This window comes from Balaenoptera acutorostrata, chromosome 3 (genome assembly GCF_949987535.1).
Source record: "Balaenoptera acutorostrata chromosome 3, mBalAcu1.1, whole genome shotgun sequence".
In the NCBI taxonomy this organism is placed as follows: domain Eukaryota; kingdom Metazoa; phylum Chordata; class Mammalia; order Artiodactyla; family Balaenopteridae; genus Balaenoptera; species Balaenoptera acutorostrata.
In genome coordinates this window covers 54958448-54972913 of record NC_080066.1, presented here as the reverse complement: position 1 = coordinate 54972913, position 14466 = coordinate 54958448, and the positions used below count along the sequence as shown (strand labels likewise).

Sequence of the window (14466 nt, the reverse complement as noted above, 5' to 3'; positions counted from 1 at the left end):
CCTCTCTCTCTCTCTCTCTCTCTCTCTCTTTCTCTCTCTCTGTATTATAAAAAGCTTATGATGAACTTGGAATCAGCATGAAGAAATATTCAGGAATTGTATTCAAAACAAAGAATCTTTCTTAAAAAGAATCTCACAAACGAAAGCATTCAATTAAAGGGCCATTTATTCCTGGGGCTTCTCTTAGGGATGGTAAAGCTCTTTGATAACTAAATGAACTCAGGGCCCTCTCCACTCTCTCTCTCTGTTTACACGGGTGTATCAAATCAAACAGCATGAAACCCTGAAGTCCAGCTAGGCCTGTCCCTGAAGGCTTTACACTGCCTTCACAAAGGGACAGCAAATACTAGTAGGTGGGGTTCCATAAGCTTGAAAATCATTTGTTTAGAATTTGTGTCATATTTTCTCATTGAAAAAACATGACACAAGGGTTGCTAGGTTTTACGCCAGATTACAAAATTCCATTTCATGCAAAAGTCAGACGCCACAGTTTCTGTGTAAGACACCAGCCCAGCCCAGGGTCCCGTGGTTGGGAGCAAGTGGGCTGAGGTAGCAGAGGATGGGGCAGGGAGAGGCGAGGGGCAGGCAGGAAGTCTGAGGGGGCTGGGAACAGGCATTCAGGGGCCAAGCATTTATGCATAGGTGACTGTCCTTTTAAAATATCCTGAGAATATACGAACAGCAGTGGTAACAACAAATAACAACAAAATAAAACCTTTAGGTGTATAACTCAAGTAGCTCAAATAAATTTCAATAAGAGATAAACAATAACGTTTCTTCTTGCTTGTGGAAATTTGTTGGTATTTATCGCATTAAAATGACAAGAATACATATTCGAAAGTGGAAACACTGCTCATTATTCTGCAGTTAGGTAATTGACTAGATTTCCTCAGCACAGGAAATGAAAAAATTTACTAACCCTGAGAAAGAAATGCAATCTCCAAGCCAAATTTAAATATTTAACTGCAGCTGTGAAAGCCACAGGACACCTGCATTTGCTTCTGGTTCAGCAAGTTTACTTACGAGACAAAAACTCACAGGTAAGTTGTTCTCAGGTCAGGGAGGACAGAAAATTATTTTGAGAAGCTTATATAAGCCCTGGATGGTGGAGGCTTCCTTTGCAGGCATTTCTGCAACTAAAATTAGGCTGAGGGAATCTTGGCACTTCTGTTACCAAGATTTATTTAGACGATCCTAATCCATTCCTTTTAATGGCCTAAAAATGAGTATCCAACACTGCATCCATCTCCCCTCCCACAACAGACTTCGCTGGTACCTAGGTTTCCATTTGTTGAATCCATGTGGTTGGAACCCAGCAGAACCCTGCAGGCCACCCCGCTGCCGAACCAAGAACAAAGGCCCCTCCATGTCCCCTGCCTTTTGTTTGTAGAAAAACGTACATCTCCCAGGCCTCCCTGAGTCACAAAAGAGCAGGCTCAAGCAGTTAATGATCAGGACAATAGAGTCACAGAATCCTTCAGTTTCTGATGCACATTCCTGAGTCGTTGTACAGATACTATAACTGCCACCAGGGGGAACAAGCTAACTGCGTGATGACCAGACTGTAGCTATGACATAAGCTGCTCCATCTTGAGCAGTACTAAATCTATGGCTAGCACAATTCCAAGAACTGGCCTTAAGAGAATGGGATTAACATTATTGCTCATAATAATCTATACCTTTGTGGGCATCAAAATATTATAGCTTGTTCTGCCCATATATGTAAGCAGGCAACTAAAATTGTCAGTAAAGACATTGTACAGACCCGTGTCTCGACATCCTCCACTCTAAGAATATAGCACCCTATGTCAGCATGAAGAAGTTACAGAAGGCAGACCTTCATCCCTAATCCCATAGAAATGGAATGATGTCTGACAAGTGTAAGCAGCTCTTGCTCCTTTCCTGTTTGCCCATTTCTGTTTCCCTCAGGCCTTAATTATAAAAATGAGATCACTAGGTAACATTTAACCTAACTCCTGATTTTGCTCTATTGAAGGTACACAATGCCTTGCCTAATCTGTTGATTACTTTCCTGGATTAAATGAAGTAAGAATGAAGAACTAAGTAGGTAAAGAATGACTGACTCTTTACGCCCAGCTTCCCCCTTAGCAAATTTGCAGGTGGACCACGTGGGCAAGACAGCTTCCACAGGAAAATCAGAGGTCAGCAGCTCTGCACACAGTGGAAAAATGATGAAGAATCTGACCTCCTAACTTAATGATTAACTGTGATTGTTTCTCCTTTTTACCTTTAAAAATTGTCATGACTGAGCAGAATGTTTGCAGTTGGTCTCAGAACATGAGTCCACCTTCTCCCCAGATTGCTGGCTTTTCTGATTAAAGCAACTTTCTACCAACACTTGCCTCTCAATTATTGGCTTTTGAGTGGCGACCATCCGAACCTGAGTTTGGTAACATGGTGATCTATGAGAATAAAGCAGGACCACCTCCTTCTGATCCCCTCTCCTCCTCCCTCCCTCTGCCTCAAGCCTTCACTGAGTATCTACTACAGGCCAAGAACCTTGCTGGGTGCTATGGACCCAGAGATGAGGAGGATATCATTTGTACATTTAAGTAGCTCACATTCTGGTGGGGTATTCATCAAATCAAATCAAGTAAAACTAAAGTGATTAAGAGAAGGCGCTTTGCACTCAAACATGCCCAAATCTCAAGTCTACCTCCTGTTGGCTGGGCAAAGGTGGGTGAGCCTTTTCACTATAAGCCCATTTACCCATCTGGGAAGTCTGCCTGTCACACACTCTGAAGTGATTAGCATCACAGAGGGCACACATGAGGAGCCAAGAAATGTACAACAATGCAAAAGAAGTGTATATTTAAGGAATATCTACTAAGTCTGTAGCTGGCAGGGGAGGAAGCTGGTGTGCAAATGCAGAGGAAGATTGCTGAGGCTTTCTGGTCTTCATATAGCTATTATACCTGCCGAAAGGCTCATAGTCTGTAATTTTTATTCATCCACTTAAATGCTAAATATATTTAGAATATGAACTAGTTACCTCTGCATGAAATCTGGATGGGCTGCTGAAAATAGTTACAAGTTCCCCAGTCCTCTATAGCCATCTGAAAAACTGGCATAGGACATAAATTATTTTGAAAATTTGGCTTTCTTTTCATGTATGAAAAGATACCATAGCTATTTTTCTATGTAAGTCCAGTAAGTTTGAAATGCAAAATGATTATACTGACCTACATTCAAAGGACAAAAAACTATGTAGTATCAGAAAAAATCGAGAATTCAACCTAAACAAATGAGAACCAGGAAAATTTAAGAGAGATGTCCTTGGCTAAATAAATCTCCAGTAGGGGCTAGTTTGCAGGAGGTGGTGCAGCAGGACACTTTAGACCACCGGGTCAGCTTCTTGCCCTGTGCCTTACCTGGAAAAGTTACCTAATCGCTCTGAGCCTCAGCAACCTCATGTGGAAAAATGAAACTAAAAATGCTCATTTTACAAAAGTGCTCTAACAATTAATTGAGCTAACAAAGCTTAACACAGTGCTTGACTCATAATAGGCATTTGGAAAATTATACATTCTCTTCCCTCATCCTAGAGCAGCGCCAGTCATCCTCCCAAAAGTCCCCCAGCACCTGATGAAAAAGGATCCTCTTTATCAGGTGGGCCCCCAGCCCAATGCTCCATGCCAAGTACACACCAAACTCTAAAAAAAAAAAAAAAAAAAGAAACCTACTGTTCTCTATTATCCCAAGATGCCAGAAAGAAAGACTCAGCCTAATACTTTGGTGTAGAATTCTCAGCACCACCCGAAGGAGTCCTCACTCTTTGCTTCTAAAATCCCAGGTTCCATCTTCTACTCAGTATCCAAATGCAAAAGATGCAAGATTGTTTCCTGAAATGTATCAGGTTACTAGATTTTTCCATAAAACATTTTTTCTGCTGTGAAATATGTTGAAATTACAAATTTAAATTAAACACAAATTTGTAAAACAGCTACAGCACTAATAAAAATACCAAACCAGTCACCCTGCCAGGCCTGATCTGCTGTGGCTAATCTGACCTTCAGGTGTTCCAGGGCTTACCTCCCACCTACCCCTCCCCATTTTATGATCAATTGACCCCTCTGTATACAAAGAGCATTTCACTAAGTGCCCCTGCACAGCCCCCTTTAACTGTAAAATTGATTCTCCCAAACTGAGCATCAAGGAACCAGGAGCAAGAAGCATCTCCTATTCTTAACTCCAGCCTCCAGGTTTTTGTTCCTCCATCAGTGTCTCTGGCCTATTTCACTTTCCTGAGATGTCCATGTATGGATCCAGCACTTTCTGAATCTTTCCATCCAGATGCCCCACATGTAAACCAAGTTCAATGTGTCTAAAATTAACTCATTATCTTTCTACCCCAAATCTGTTCCCCATTCTCTGCTAGCATCTACCCACTTTCTGAACCAAACCAAAAACAGGCTATACACCAACCTCTTCTTTCTTTCACATCTGAAATCCAGGATTCATTCAGTCACTGGGTTCTGTTGACCCTATTTCCTAAATACCTTCCACATCTAGAACTGGATCATGAGTCAGCAGCAGCAGTAGGAGGGTCGGCAGTGTTTCCACTAGTGTCCCCATGACAATGGATTAGAGATGAGCTCCTGGACTCCCAAACTGCACCTCAGAAGAATGCTTACCTATGGTGTCTGGAGTAGGTTGAGTCCAACACCAGACCTCAGATATATTATGGGTTAAACAGAAGAATATACAAGATGACCAAATGTCTCACACTCCATATGGGAACAGATGTTCTAACCCAGCACAAATATTGTATGAATGAGCTTTTGGAATGTATTATAAACTGGGGAGAAGTCATTTCATATTCTGCTTTATTTTAAATGAGTATTTATCTGAATAACATTCATTAAAGACACCAAACTGTTCAGGAAATTTTATATATATATATATATATATATATATACACATATATTTACACATATATATATATATAGTCTGCAACATGTGTGTGTGTGCATAATCAGATACATAGTTTTATTTTCCAGCAGCTATCTTTGATTAATAGGTTTCCAAGGAGGATGCAATGACTCAAATATGTCATTTATGCAAAGGTGCTCCAAGAACTGGCTGTGAGAAACAGCCATATTGCTTGTGCAAGCTGCCTTCAAAACCTTTATATCTGAAAGATACTCAAACTGGGAGAATATTACACCTGGAGATGTGAGTGATTTGTCCACGTTCTGGTTGTGTGGCATTTCTCAAGCCTCTGTGCTCTTCCCTTGCTTGAGTACAGTGCCTACAGATGACCATGAGGTTAAGAATTCTACATTCTAAAATAGTCATGGCCATCTCTTGGGTTACATGGCTTATAGAGTTCTCATTATTAGACTTGCTGAACTGAGTGTCACTCTGAATCCCTTCAAGAGAGCAATAAGGCAAAAAAAAAAATGTTTCAGCAGAAAGAAGGGTATCTATTTATCATAAAATAGAGGATGAATATTTCCATTTTAAACCAAGAACCCCTCCTATAAACTTAAACTGTGGGTATTCAAATGCACTTTGATTTTATACATGTACCTCTATATCAAGATTTAACACTGGATTTCCCCTCCTCAAAGACGTCATGTGGACTAGTGATGCCACACATTTTAAAGTACTTTCAGTTTCTAAGAAGACATGCTATTTTTAGATAGCAAGTCCATTCATTTCTGAGATCATGTGTATTTCTGGTTTCTACCCAGAACTTGTTAGGTTATTGCTATTAGACAAATCACAATATTAACAACATCACACTTCATATAACTGAAAAATATTGGCTTGATAGTTTTTTTAAATTATTATTAATTTCAACAGAAATATTTGGAAGGGCGTCTCTGCAAGGAATTACATGAAGCAATCCTATCCTCTGGGATATTATAATCATAGCCTGGGTAGCCGGAAAGAAACCATAATGCAGGGTTTCATACAATTAATCAAGTATAGTGCTCAAGGAGGGAGAAACCAAGTGCTACCCTTTAGATAGGAGATGAATGACACTTTGTTCCTGCTTTTTTAAAACTTTTTTTAAATTGAGGTATAGTTGATTTATAATATTATATGTTTCAAATGTACAACATAGTGATTCACAATTTTTAAAGGTTATATTCCATTTGTAGTTATTATAAAACATTGGCTATATTCCCTGTGTTGTACAATATATTCTTGTTGCTTATTTTACACGTAATAGTGTGTACCTCTTACTCCCCTACCCTTATCTTGCCCCTTTCCACTTCCCTCTCCCAACAGGTAAACACTAGTTTATTCTCTATATCTGTGAGTCTGCTGCTTTTTTATATATTGACTAATTTGTTGTATTTTTTAGATTTCACATGTAAGTGATATCATACAGTATTTGCTTTTCTCTAGCTGATTTATTTCACTAAGCATAATACTTTCCAAGTCCATCCATGTCACTACAAATGGCAAAATTTCATTCTTGTTTATGGCTGAGTAGTATTCCATTGTGTGTGTGTGTGTGTGTGTGTGTGTGTGTGTGTGCACGCGCGCGCACGCACCACATATCCTTTATGCATTTGTGTTCCTGCTTTTTGCACTGGGCCCCACAAATCATGTAGCTGGCCCTAGTTGCGAGCAGTCAACTGTCCTTTGTCTTTGACTCATGAGATTTGTGTCTTCTTCCAGCACCCATGAAAGCTGTGGGCAAAATCCCAGACCCATCACTGCTCTTGACACACACTCTCCTGCTTTTCTTCCTGTCCAACTGGCCTATCTTCTTTGCTACTCCTTCTAATTCTTCCTTTTCTTCCGAATGCTAGAGAGCCCAGGACTGCTCTCCCTGTGCCACCATCTACACACTCACTTGACCACACCCTGGTCCCTTCTCTCTGCACTCACTTCCTTAGTGATCTCTTCTAGCTACATGGATTTACATCCTACCTGTATGCTTAGAATTCCCAAATTTATTCTCCAACCCAATTTTTAAATCAAACTCTAGAATCAAGTCAACACATCCAGCTTTAACTGCTAATGTTACCCTCAAAACGGATCCACTTATAATCTTTCCCATTCACTTGGTGCTATTCTGTCCTTACAGTTACTTGAGTCAAAATCTCCAGTCATTTTCACTCATCTATTCTCTCACATTCTATATCAGTCCGTATGAAATTCTGTTGACTCCACATGAAAAGCAGACTGTGGTCCAGCTACTCCTCATCACTGCTGTGGCTGCCCCCCTGGTTATACACCCTTCCCTGGTAGCCTACAGACCAGTTCCCTGCACCTGTGCTCTCCAATGCTCCAATTCTCAACAGGTGACTGTTTAACAATTTAAGTCAGATCATTTGCTCCTGTGTTCAAAACCATACAATGGCTCCTTATTTTATGGAAGTAAAGCCCATGTAGTTGTGCTCTGGCCCACTTACCACCTCTCTGACCTCATCTCCTTTGCTAACTTCACCTCAGCAACAATACCCTCTTGGCTGTTCCTCAAACAACCCAGGCGCTATCCCACCGTAGGCCCTTTCATTAGCTGTTCCTTCTGCCTGGGACTCTCTCTCCCCAGATAACCTTCTGGCTGACTTTCTCACCTTAGTCAAGTCTTTACTCAAATTCACATTTTTAATGAGCCTTCTCTGACAATGGCAACCTTCATCCCTTGCACCCTCCCTTCCTGTCAACCTTGATTATATTCTGTTTGCTATATTTATTTATTATGCTTACTTCCTTTCTCCCATGCTAGAATGTAGGCTGCATGAGAACAGGAACGTTTGTCTGTTTTGTTCACCAATCTATTCCCAGCGCAGTGCTAGGACAGTGCCCAGCACATAAGAGAATTTCATAAACATTTGCTGAATAATAAGCAGAAGTTCTATGTAAACTGGGTTGCCAGTGTGTCCCTTTATAAAAGATCTGCATGTGCTTTCATCCAATGTTCCAGATTGGTTGATAACTTTGGATCACTTTCAGTGAAAATTTCTCCGCAGTTTTAAGTCAAACCCCAAATCGAGATTAGTACAGGTATACGATACAAATTCTCAGGGCAGATGTTTTCCATGCTACCTAAGGCCCAGGTGAGACAGACATTTTCTTATCACCCTTTGATAGTTGGGGAATTTTTTTCTAGACCACCCTTCCAATGGGTGTGTAGCCCCTGAGTGTGCTGCTCTATAAAGACAATTTTAACTCTCTGCTTTGTGGAATTCTTTAGTCTCTCTGTTTCTGCCTGACCACTAACCTCAAGCCACTTGGTTATATAGGGCAAATGACCCCAGGTCTTCAAGTTCAGCTTACAACATTTTCATCCTCAGCTTTCTCTCCAAATAGAATCTCTGTCCTTTTTTGTGGCTCCTGGGGCTTTCTCTTATTTTTCTGTGAATTAAGTGACACATTTAAATGATGTTTGTTATGATTTGTTCACCCTTTCTAATGGTTTTATACTGAGAGTTCTTTAGAATTTACCCCTTCATCATTCACCTGGGACTTGCTTCCATCTCCAACCCAGTCCCAGCAAGGTTGCCTAATGACCTCCAGAGGGCACTCTTTTGCCCTCATCTGACTATCTAAGCAGCTTGCAGCAGGGCTGAAGCCCATTCTCGGGACACTGCTCAGCCTCTGAGACACCTTCCTGGCCTTTCTACTGCACTGGCTGTGGGCTCAGGGCTCCGGTGCCAGCCGCCCTCATCCAGGTCTCAAGGCTCGCCTGCCTAGGCTCATCCCTGCCCTGCCCCCTTCCTCCTCTCTTCCAGGGTGAGCTCATTCATTCCTAAGATGTTTAACTCTTCATTTTTACCTGCAGGCCGGGTATCCCTCTGAGCACTGACTTTCTCCTCAGCCACCTGAGCTCGTGACTGCTCCATCTGGTTGTACCTTGTCATCTTTATTCTTTCTCTTTCCTTATGCCCCATGCAATTCCAGGGCCCACCTCAGCTACACTGAATCAGAATTGCAGGAGGTAAGACCCAGTGCTGGTAATTTTAAAAAGCTCCTTGTGCAATTCTTATTTTTGCATGTTCATATTCTGATCATTATTTTGACTTAAAATTATACTGAACCTTTTAATTTCATTAAAATCAGGAAACTCTCCTTCTATATTTAGAAAGCAGACACATGTGTACCGAAAGGCAGCATGTGGACAGCTTTAGCCATGCACTGCCGTGGAGAGCAGAGTCTGTGCTGGGCCAACTGCAAGAACACAGCCTTCCCGCGTGCTTTCAGATTCAGGTGGATGCTAGGACAGTCTCACTGCAAACCACTTCAAGAAGCTCTGAACAAAACCCAGCAGCTCCATGGCAACAGCTGACATGACAACGGGGAGACGTGGGTCAGGGCCCTAGAACCACAGGTCTCTGACGGGGCTGCAGCGTGGGTGTCTGAGGGCTGCCTCAGAGCATGGATGTTCTGCCTTGTTCCAGGCCCTGATGCCATAAATAACTACAGTCATCAACCCAACATGTGCCATTACCTTCAAACACCACACTGGCGGGCTGTTCAGTAAATTAATAATAGAAATGAATATTCCCGAATATTTATTTAGTACATGTTAAATTTGCTCGCTATTTATATCATTTAATGAAAGATCTTTTTATGTCATATAGTGTATTCACACAGTGATGCATTCATATAGTGTATTTATATAGAAATTTATGTAGCACTCTCATGGTATTCAGACATTCTCGAATATTGAGTTTTTTAAGCTGTTGTGTGATGATTATGCTTATTTTAATTCTTTTAATATCTGCTCCTGGTACATGTAAACAGATGTTTCTAATTATTCCCTTTCACTGCTCATGCACACAACCCAGGCATACACGTGGAAGATTTAGAATTAATGAAGAGAAGGTGAAGTGTCTATGGCGCCAACAGGAATTGTGAAAGGGTGGTTTTGACTGTTAAAATGCCCATGTTTTGCTTTGGAAGTTGGTAAATAAATAGTAAATAAATAAGAACTCTTAAAGTATTCCTAAGGAAGAACATTGTTTGAAGAAAGCAAGTGCTCTCCCTCCACTGGCAGTGTGATCTTGTTAAACATAATATCTGACACTATTCATATTCAAATGAGTCCAAAGGAGTCATGACACAGAGCTGTGGACCAGCCAACCTGACTCTAGCCATTGAAAGCAAAATTTTTTGTAGCAGCCAGATGGAGATTTAAAGTAGCAAAAGGTCTCTGTTCACCAAGGTGCTGGTTAGAACATCAACTGTCAAGTTAATTGTACATTTTCCTGATTTTGTGAGTAATGTTGGATATTAAAATACAGGTTTTCCATATGTGACTTGCTCATGTTGGATAGCAGCTAGACTATTTTTAGTGCGAGACAATAATTCTAAGTGTCCTTTATGTTTCTCATTCCTCTGCAGGCTTTCTCAGAAATCCCGCAACTAAGATTCAGCCACTATGTTACACAGCTTGTAAAGACATTTTTCCTTCCGAGGAGTTTGGAACTGTGCGTGCCCAATTTAGTTATAACGTAACCAAAGATGTCGATCAATTAGTTGCTGTGTTAATCAGAATTCGAGTTTATAATTTATAACTGGCAATATAATTAACAGCTGTTAATTTAATCAGTTGTGATCCACTTGCTTTACATTCACCTTTAAAGCTGTGAAATTGTTGTCACTTAAAATGTACAGGGTGTGATTTCACAAAAGCTACTCTCCTTTTGGTTTTCTCCTGCTGTGTTCTGACTCAAAATTCAACCCCGCAACCCAAAGAGGCCATCTGCACCAAGTTAACCAGAACAGTACTGTGACCTAAAAGATCCTTAGACTTACTTCTCAGCCCATTATCAAATTTACCTTTACGAATGACTACTGTGATGATCTGAGTGCCTTCCAGTGAGGACAGGAGCCAGAGAACTAACGTCTGAACTTGGTCTCTGCACAGGATGACTTCCCAGAACTGCAGCGGGTGTCAGGAGGTTCTGTGGAGCATCTTGACAGAGCCATCCAGCGACCTCACTTTTCAGGGGTTCTTTCCCTCTGGGTCTGGCCAGATGAGGGTAAAGAAGGAGGAAAGGAAATTGGCATAGCTGAGGTTCAAAGATTACGCCAAAGGACAAGGGCACTGGGGTACAGGGCCAGAATGTCCTGTGGAATACAAACTGGTGGTCAGAGTTAACGTTTCCAGAATTATATTTTTGCCCCTCAACTGCCCATGACCAAAGCCACTGGATCTGTGAGGGAGCTCACCTCCCCTTCTGGTCAGTTTTATCAGCACAGGCTGGGAGCCACACCTGAAGAGCCCAAGGGTGGGTGACGATTTCTTCATCCTACTTGTCCACCAGTTCATGGCAGGGCCGGTGCCAGGTGAACTTAGCCTCCCTGGCTGACAGAGGACAGCTGACAGCAAGACGCACATACAAAAGGAACGAGAAACATAAAGGACACTTTGGATCACTATCTCACACTAAAAATAGCCTAGTTGTTATTCTATGTCTATTTACATATATTTGGATATGTCCCCCAAAGCAGTAATAGATAGCCATACCAATATGTAATTTTTAAATATTGTGGGTTATTTGCAAGAAAGATTATCAGTTAGTCAGTGGACAGGCATTTATTAAATCAATTCATTTATTCATGGAGTTATTCAGTCACTGTATTCATTCATTCATCATTTTATATTAATTTATTTACTACATTTGCCTCACCAAGCTTATAAAAATAAATAGTTGTTATGGATTCAGTTCACAAGACATGCAACATTTTTATTTAGAGTCTCTGTTCAAGCCCCATCTCTTCTCTCATCAAAATCTTTCAAAGGTCTGTCTTTCCTTTTCTATCCTTTAATAAGAGATGGCCAGCCCATTGTGAGCACATCCACCAAGCAACCCTAAATCCTTAAGCACAGAATCACTCATTAGAGCAAACTCCGAAAACAGCAGCTTTAGGACTCAGCCGAAGTGTAGTCTTCAGCTGTGGGCAAGAATAATTTTCTTCCCATGGTGTCTTCTAACTCCCTCGCAGTACACCGAGGTCAGTGCTGTTGCCATTGCACTCCTGCTGAGCATGGGGACATGCTGGAACCAACACGGGACCCAACAGACATCCTCTGGGTCTAATGATGACATGCAAGTGTGCTGCAGAGGTTCACCCTGCAGGGATGAACAGCCTGTGACGTGAACAGGCTGTGGGCTGGGAGCAGCCTGTTGGTAACTTGGTCTGGACTCCACGGTACAACTTTCTCACTCTTTTGTTACTTTTTCATGAATTTATCCAACAAACATCCGTGTATGACATTGCCCATACACAGGAGAGGGAATTCAAAAGGATAATAAGACACTGTCAGTGTCTAATATAACTGGTGCCCTTATAAAAAGGGGAAACTTGGACACAGACACTACACAGGGAGAACAGCTGTGACCATGAAGGTAGAGACTGGGGATTCTTCTACAAGCCAGGGAACACCAAAGATTGCCAGAAAACCATGAGGAGCTAGGAGAAGGGCATGGAACAGATTCTCCCTAACAGCCCTCAGAAGGAACCAATCCTGCTGACACCTTAATCTTGGACTTCCAGCCTCCAGAACTGTGAGACAATACATTTCTGTTGTTTAAGCCACCTGGTCTGTGGTGCTTTGTAATGGCAGCCCAAGCCATTACAAGCAGACAAACATACTGCCACAGTCCATGAAGGGTGGCGATGGCAAGAGAAAATTGTGAATGCCATTAGAATACCTATTATTAAAAAAAATGAGATAACAAATGCTAGCAAGGATGTGGAGAAAAGAGAACCCTGGTGCACTTTGTGGGAATGTAAACTGGTACAGTCACTATTGAGAATAGTATAAAGGTTCCTCAAAAAATTAAAAGTGGAACTACCATATGATCAAACAATCTCACTTCTGGGTATATACCTGAAGAAGATGAAATCACTATCTCAAAGAGGTATCTGCACGCCCATGTTCACTGAAGCATTATTTATAACAGCCAAGATATGGAAACAACTTAAGACTGAAAGATGAATGGATAAAGAAAATGTGGTGCACACACACGCGGGCACACACACACAGGGTAGAATATTATTCAGCCATAAAAAGGAGGAAATCCTGCCATTTGCGACAACATCATGGACCTTGAGAGCATTATGCTAAGTGAAATAATTCAAGACAGAAAAAGACAAATACTATATGGCCTCACTTATATGTGGAATCTAAAAACTTTGAACTCATAGAAACAGAGAGAGCAGACTGATGGTTGCCAGGGGCTGAGGGATGGAGCAAATGGGGAGATGTTGGTCCAAGGGTACAAACGTCCTGTTATAAGATGAATAAGTTCCAGGGATCTAATGTACAGCATGGTGATTTTAATGAATAATAGTTAATAACACTGTACTGTGTTCTTGAAAATTGCTATGAGAGTAGAGTTTTAATAGTCTCACCACCACAACAAGAGAATGGTAACTATGTGAGGTGAAAGATGTATTAACTAACCTTATTGTGGTAAACATTTCGCAATATATATGCATATCAAATCATCACATCGTACACCTTAAACTTACATGATGCTATATGGGGAGGAAAAAGTAAATATTCCCCGGCCATTTTAAATACACTTTTAAATAAACAAAATGCCTCCTCCCGCAAAAAAAAAGAAAGAAAGAAGTGAATGTGTTTGGGAGAAATTTAGGCAATAAAACAACAGTATCTTCGTGATGGTTTGTACGGGGCGGGGGTGGGGTGGTGAAGGAAGCATTAAGTAGAAGGCAGGCCAACAAGGAGAGGCAATTCTATCTAATCAGCTTGTGATGGCATTTGCAAGACAATTTTAATCTATAGTAAATCTATAGATTAAACTATAAATCTATAGTTTTCTAGTAAAACTAGAAAATGAGCTTAAAAGAAAAAATTTAAAACACCTGTAATATCTCCAATCAAATGCCACCCTTGGTCACAACATTTTCATCAAACAAGGAATACATAACTTTCCTTTATGTGAGTTTCTATTTTCTTTTAATTTCTATTTTATATTGAGGTATAGTAGATTAACAATGTGGTGTTAGTTTCAGGTGTACAGCAAAGTGTTGTGACCAGAGGCTTGCAGGTACCTAACCTCTATTTCCTTTAGGATCAGTGGTTCAATATTCACTAATTCAGTGTTTGTGGCAGCTTTATAGAAGAAAACTACTGTGAATAATGAGAATTGATTGCATTTTCTTTTTCTACTTCTTTATTTCTCCAATAAAACATAAACTTATGAGGACAAGAAAAAAGGGCACCCTTGTTTCTCTTCTGAGGCACAGACTCTCTGTCGTTCTTCTGTTCTGGAGTGTGTGTGTGTGTGTGTGTGTGTGTGTGCGTGCATGCACGCAAGCACATGCGAGGATGTGTGTACCCAAAGATAATTACTTGTTAACAGAAACTAAACCACATTTACACGCCTGATATTTTCATTAAGAATTTATTTAAAGTTTATTTCCACATTTCAATATTACCCTACCAAATAATGAGATCTACTTTAATAGCTTTAAGTGAGATATAATTTATATACCAAA

The 14466-nt window shown here is 40.8% G+C and overlaps 1 protein-coding gene across 2 annotated transcripts in view; it reads right to left on the bottom strand.

The window, feature by feature from the left end:
- Positions 1-14466, bottom strand: part of GABRB3 (gamma-aminobutyric acid type A receptor subunit beta3) — a 237755-nt gene that overhangs the window by 80342 nt on the left and 142947 nt on the right. The gene's annotated exons all lie outside the window — the stretch shown is intronic.